We start from the raw sequence: 7,161 nt of genomic DNA on the forward strand, positions 1-7,161 counted from the left end.
ACTTTAACGCATTATTTCATCACGGAGAAGATTGCAGACGTTTCTTATTTTTAAAACTTTGCCATTCTTCACCAGTGTTGGGAGTAATGCATTAATGCATTAATACACTTTTTACTGTAACGCAGTAGTGTTAGGCATTACTAATCAATTTTCAGTAATATTTTACTCAGTACATGTTCAATAGTGGTTGCGTTACAACACACTTTTCAAGCATAATTTAATTGCTCACATGAAAACAAACAAACAAACAAACAGCAAGACCATGAGACCTTAAGGAAATCTGTCAGGAAAGTTCTATTTCCTGTTGGTGTTCAGCCAATGGGTGAAGATGGCAGAAGACAGTCCATTGGTCACATGGATGTATGCTCATTACTAACCCTGACCCTGCTTTACAGAGGCTAGTTAGCATGGTCCCTGTGATCAGCAATGACGAGGTAAGCTAACATTTCTATGACTAATTAGAATTCTTTATTGATTCTGGATTTATCTACCTGCGCCCTCAGCACCGCGCCCCCTGTTTGAACATGGAAAATGTTGAAAAAACTGCAAGTGTTCCTACTGCAATTTGAACATTGGGGGGTGGGATTAGGTTCTACTGTGTACGCACCATTTATGACAAGAGTCTGTATGTAACTCAAAAGTAATACAGGAGTCATGTAATGCATTACAATTCTGAGACAGTAAAATTGTAAAGTAAGGAATTACTTTTAAATAAGAGTAACAATCTGTAATGTGTTACAGTTTGGAAGGCTTTTTTGGTGCAGGGCTGATCACAAATACCCTGCAGAAAGAACACATATTTTACTGCAGGGCTGCAGCGTGTGAGGCCCAACATTGAGACGCCGGTGGTTTTTTCATCTACTGAAATGGGAGAGTTATATTCACAGGAAGTTACGGCCTCATGCACTGAAGGAGGCTGTCTGTGGAATGAGGGTTGGAGTGATGAGTGAGAAGATGAGAAACTCTGATGTTTTAAAGCATGGATAATATCTCTGAGCTTTGGGACAGAATTGATGCCAAATACTCCAATTTGCTTACAAGGATTTGTTTGCACTGGATGCCTCATACACTTCTATGCTTTGGGATGTGAATTTGAAGGGGATCCTTGACATGTTGATTTTTTTTTTTCCCACTTGGCTACAGCCAGCACACTTTCCCTATTGTGAGAAAACATCCACTGGCCCTGTACTTTCCCTGTAATGTCTTGTTGGACCAGAACATTTATTTCCTACAGCAGTGTCCAGGGAGATTCGGCTGATATCTGAGCCGTCAACAAGTTGAAGGAAAAAAAAAAACTGGCCACGGTTGAAATTTTTTATGGTTTTTGTCTGTCAGTGGTCAGTCCGATTTCTGTACTTCACGACTCCCTCGTGATGTGATTTCATGGACAATAGGTTATCCTGGTGGAGGCACAAATAAATGACAGGTTGATTACAGTCATTCTGAGTGTCCCAGATTCTTTTAATGAAAGACTGTCAGGTTTGACCTCTAACCTGCCCCAAATAACAGAGAACAACTACATTTATCAATTGGATCAACATTTCTCCAGTGAAAAAGGTAAATAGTGTTTTGCTGTGGTATCAGTAGTTAAAGTTAGAAGAAAAAGGCACCATTGGATATATGTGATTTGCTTGTTAAAACAATGTATTTTCTCACACAGATCAATACGGACCTGCCTGCGGCACCGCTAATAAACTACATGGATCAAAGAGTCTGTTCACTCAAATCACAAAGTAAAATACAATGGGTTTTTTTTTTGGCTACTTTAGAATCTGTTGACTGTGTTTTCTGGGAATTATGCAAAGTAGCAGGAGCGCCATTTCCCTGAAGACATAATGCTGTTAAACTTTGTTTACTTTTTAAGTAAATTTTAATGCTGTGTGCAACACAAACAAAATTATGCTTTTATTTCACAGGGACTGAGTAGACAGAAATCCAAAAGAGAACAGTACTTTGAGATCTAGACAACACTAGCTAGAGGAAAAAAAGCTTTTAAAGTTATAATAAGTAACAATCCTGCAATAAAATATCTAAGAACAACAAAGCCTATGTTATGTGCTTTGCTGATTGTGTGCTTATTGGAAATATTTCCAAAAACATTCAAACACAGAGATAATTTTATTTAATGTAATGGTGTGTTTTTCCCAGGATATAATGTAGGGGAATAACTGAGGAAACATTTTTCAACAAACTTACTACACTTGCTGTTTGGTATTTTTATTTGTCATTTGTCTGTTTTGGCTGTTATCATCACCAGAAAATTCATTTCAATTCAATTCAATTCAATTCAGTATAGCATCAGTCACAATATATTATTATCCCAAGGCACTTCAAAAATTCAGGTCAAGACCTCAAAAATGCCACAGCTACAATGAAGAAAAAACATAATAAAGCCTCAAAGCGCACTCCCAAGAGTGACAATGAGGAGGAAAAACCTTTAGGGTAATAAAAAATTTCCGTCAGAACTGGTTTCCAGGTAGTCAGCCATCTGCCTTGACCAGTTGCTTCAAAAAGCAGAGGAACAAACAACACTAACACTGATGCTAATATGCTAACGCAAACACAGTGAGACATGGGGCTGGTTGCCTACGTGTATAATAACAGCCTGTACACTGATTTTTTCTATGTGGAGGAAACGTATTGCTTTGTCCTTCTACTCACGCCCTCTCCTCTGCTCCCCTGCAGCAGCTACACTAGACCAGTGATTCACAAACCCATTTTAGTGGGCCTTTAGTTTAACCTTTGCCTGGGCAAGAAATAATGTTAAGAGACTCTAGTTGCATTTTATTAACTGAATTCATTTTACATGAAAACACATAGTGTGTTAAAAATGGCTATTACTGAAATGTTATGATTGTTACATCAGCTTTATGATTAATGCTCGAATAAGTGACTGAATGCACTTTTAATTTTTAACTGAATGCACTTTTTGGTTTTGGTTAAAATGTACTTAAAGGTGGGGTAGGAGATCCTGGAAAAATAGTGTGAGCAAGCTACATTTTGAAAATACGCAATTCAAAAGTCCAAACCCCTTTCTTCAGACATCCCCCTGAAGCCACGCCTCCAGAGTACCGGACTGTACTCACTCGGGGGTGGGGCAAATGGCAGTTGAGTTTGATAGACATATCACCATTCAATCATTTCGATGGGCCGGTTAAAATGATTGGACGCTGTTTTTTCAGTCCTGTCCATTCCACAGGTGACTAAAAATTTGTATTTTTGTGTTAGAGCATTTAATTAATTGGTTGCAATCAGGGTGTGAAGGGGATTTTAAGCAATATAGTAAAAAATGCTCCAGGAAAACATCTTCTACCCCACCTTTAATTTTGTGTTGAAGGGAATATTTCCCTCTTTAGCATCACCACCCGCTGGTCAGTTTGGTTTATTATTAATCTTGTCCTTTGTGTTGGCGTACTGTGATATTCTGTATTATCTCAGGTTCAAAACACACCATGTTTTTATTAAATAAATTTGAGAAGTTTAACTTTTATCAATTTGGGTCATGGCTTGTCATTGAGGGTTGATAGTGGGTCCCAAAGCCAGACCAGTTGAGAACCACTTCACTATACAACAAGCTACTGTTACCTTTGAAATGAAGTTGTCTAATATAAAAAAAAAAAAAAAAAAAAAAAACACCAAAAAACACAATTACTTTCTGTTTTATTTGTAGTACTAGAAATTTGTGTGTTTGGTGGCTAGTGATAAGCTGCTTTTGACAGGAAGAATGAACAGAAGGGAAACAGGTTCACTGTAGAGAGTAGTGAACTTTACTGCTCCAACTTCACATAATAAAATACAGTGTACACTTAGGCATAAGCCCAATTCACCCCTTGGAGTGACAATAGATGACCAAATCGACTGGAAGCCACATATCAAACATATACAATCCTAATTATCACAAAGCATGGCAGTATTAAATAAAGCAAAACAGGTTCTGGATCACAAATCCCTAACCATTCTCTACTGTTCAATAGTCCCTTCATATATAAGTTACTCTGCAGAAGTTTGGGGCAGTAATTACATCAGTACAATACATCCACTAATCATTCGGCAAAAGAAAGCAATAAGGATCATTCATAAGACAGGTTACAGAGATCACGCCAACTCATTATTTTTACAGTCAAAGTTACTAAAACTCAAAGACATCATAGAGCTACATACAACAAAATTCATATTCAAAGGCAAAAATAATCTACTACCAGGAAATATTAGGATGTTATTCACTGAAAGGGAAGGGAGCTATAATTGAAGGGGTAGATTTAATGTCAAAATTCTGAGGGTGCACACTACGAGAAGAAGTTTGAGCATATGTGTGTGTGGTGTTAAATTGTGGAATGGAATGAGGGAGGAGCACAAGGAATGTCCAAACATAAACCAGTTCAAAAACACTCATAAGAAGTTTTTCACAAGATATAGGGATGGGGGTTATTCATTGTCGCCATATAATTACTGTTGTTTAGGTATATATTTCTTTCTTTCAGTTATTTATTATTTATTTATATTTTGCCAGCCCAATTAAGAAATGTAAAGGTAAAATATTATATGTGCAAGTGTATGTGTGTATGTGTACTTATGTATGTATAATCTAATGTACATATGTACGTGTATACTGATGTATGAGTGTATGAGTGTATATATATAAATATAAAAGAGTAATGTAAAAGGAAGAGGGAGATAAATATATATTATTTATATTTTATGGAGAAGGGGCGGGGTTAAATAAGTTCTTCCCACCCCTTTTTGGGCATGTAAATGAAACTATTGTGCTTTTTATCTTTCTAAGATTGTCTTGATAGTTGATTTTTGTATTATTATTTCTGTTTTACTTGTTCACATATATGTTAAATTTCATTGCATGTTTGGAATAAATCACTAAATCAATCAAATCAAATAAACCAGACCCATTTGGACGTTCACAGGCTCTGTAGTGAACATGGAAACACCGTCATCTTCTACAACATTGATTCACCAGTAAAATCCATGGAGTTAGATCAACGACAGTGGATGGAGACCCTTATTTTATGTTCAGCTAATGATATATTTTGCAGAAAAATGTATCTTTTTCTTCAGTTTTCTCTTTTTTGGCTATAATAACCCTCAACTTTAATCCGGGCTTTATTGAATATCCTACTACATAATGCAAGTTCTGTGTCTGATCGATCAATGTTGCAGCACAGGAGGGCGTTTGTACGGATTTTCCTCAGCCTTCACAGGCCTGATCGCTGCCAAACTCGCCAAATGAATAGAAACATTACCTGACTATCTACTAGGCACAATTTTATGTCCATATTCAAATGTTGTGAGGTATGCTGGGCGATTTTAGCCTCTCTCTACTTTGAATTCTTCATCCCTGCCACCATACTCCATTTTCGGAAGTGGTTATGCTGCCGTTCATGAAATACTATAAATTGATGGTACTGAAATAAGCAAACTGCCTAAATGCATAATTGTGTCTTGAAAAATATTCATTAAATATCCACTCCCAAATAATGTGGACAAATAACATCACAATAATTTTTTACAAAATTGCTGCTGCTCTTGCTGTGTCCATTTACAATAATGTATAAGCACTTTTCGCACGGGTACAATGCTGCTAGTCTACATAATCAGAACATTAGATATCGAAAAATACTAGATTTTTACTTAAAAAATGTAAAATACAGAGCATAATATTCGAGTAAATGGTGATAAATCACTTAAGAAATGTTAAAAAATAAAAAAAAAAAAAAAACTTTATTTGGGACCTGCCACAGGACTAGCACTGGGTCTTTATGGGTCAAAGCTTCAGTGCAAGTGGTTCGCAGTCCACCAGGGGAAACCCTAGGGGTGTCCCAAACCTTTAAAGTAAAAAGCAAAATGATAAAACCCCTCAAATAATGTCATCCCTCAACCACTTTCACAAATTACTGGAAAAATCGATGTTAGATTTCTGAAAAGCTGTCTGCGTTTTGCTATCTACTGGGGCAGGAGTTGCAGAATACACAGAATAAAATGCTGTCAGTTGACCCAAGCATGAATCTAGAGTAACATTCAGTTGATCCACACGGCTGGAAATCATCCAGGATCGCTGATCGAAACCTCAGTGTGAATGCTGTCTGTTTTTTCTTTTTTTTTTTTTTTTTTTTCTGCCAGCCCATAATGCAGTATTGGCTTGAGGCAAGGAAGGGTGACTTTGTCCTTTTCAGAATTCTAAAGGGAAGGTCCTGGACCCTCTCTACCTGCGAAACTCCCCTTCAAAGAAACTCAATTTTCACTGTAAAAGGAAGACTGATCTAGCAGCCCCCCCCACACATATACTTCCTCTTTCCTCCTCTTCTCTGCTCCGTTCCTGTGTCCATCGAGTTGTTCCCTCGGCCTGGACGAAGGACGATTACATGAATCTGTCACCCAGGAAATCCCGACACTTTATTTCCTCTCAGACAAAGAGCCAGTGATGGGTGATGAGTTTGTAGCTGCTGGGGGATTTGACAGACTCAGGGGGAATAATAAAGCAATTTCAGCCTGCCAGAAAAGTCAGAGGGGGAGAGGGAAAAAAACACACACAAGGAAGATATAAATCACTCGCATGATAGCCACAGTTTTCTGTTGGAGAAATGAGACAGTTACATTGTACAGAGATACTGTATGAGGAGCTTGACCGGAGCATACAGTATCAAAACAATACACTTGCCAAAAAAGGACACAGTGTAAAGGCATTAGCTCTTAAAAATACAGATTTAGTAGAATGACTGGATGGTAAAATCCTTGAGAATATGTGCGTTGAGGGCCATATTTGTACAAACATTACAGGGTGGGGAAGCAAAATTTACAATGAACATTTAGTTGTTTTTTCTCAGCAGGCCCTACGCCAATTGTTTTGAAACCAAACATATATTGATGTCATAATCATACCTAACACTATTATCCATACCTTTTCAGAAACTTTTGCCCATATGAGTAATCAGGAAAGCAAACATCAAAGAGTGTGTGATTTGCTGAATGCACTCGTCACACCAAAGGAGATTTCAAAAATAGTTGGAGTGTCCATAAAGACTGTTTATAATGTAAAGAAGAGAATGACTATGAGCAAAACTATTACAAGAAAGTCTGGAAGATACTATTAAAGAAGAATGGGAGAAGTTGTCACCCGAATATTTGAGGAACACTTGCGCAAGTTTCAGG

This window comes from Sphaeramia orbicularis, chromosome 24, assembly GCF_902148855.1.
Source record: "Sphaeramia orbicularis chromosome 24, fSphaOr1.1, whole genome shotgun sequence".
In the NCBI taxonomy this organism is placed as follows: Eukaryota; Metazoa; Chordata; class Actinopteri; order Kurtiformes; family Apogonidae; genus Sphaeramia; species Sphaeramia orbicularis.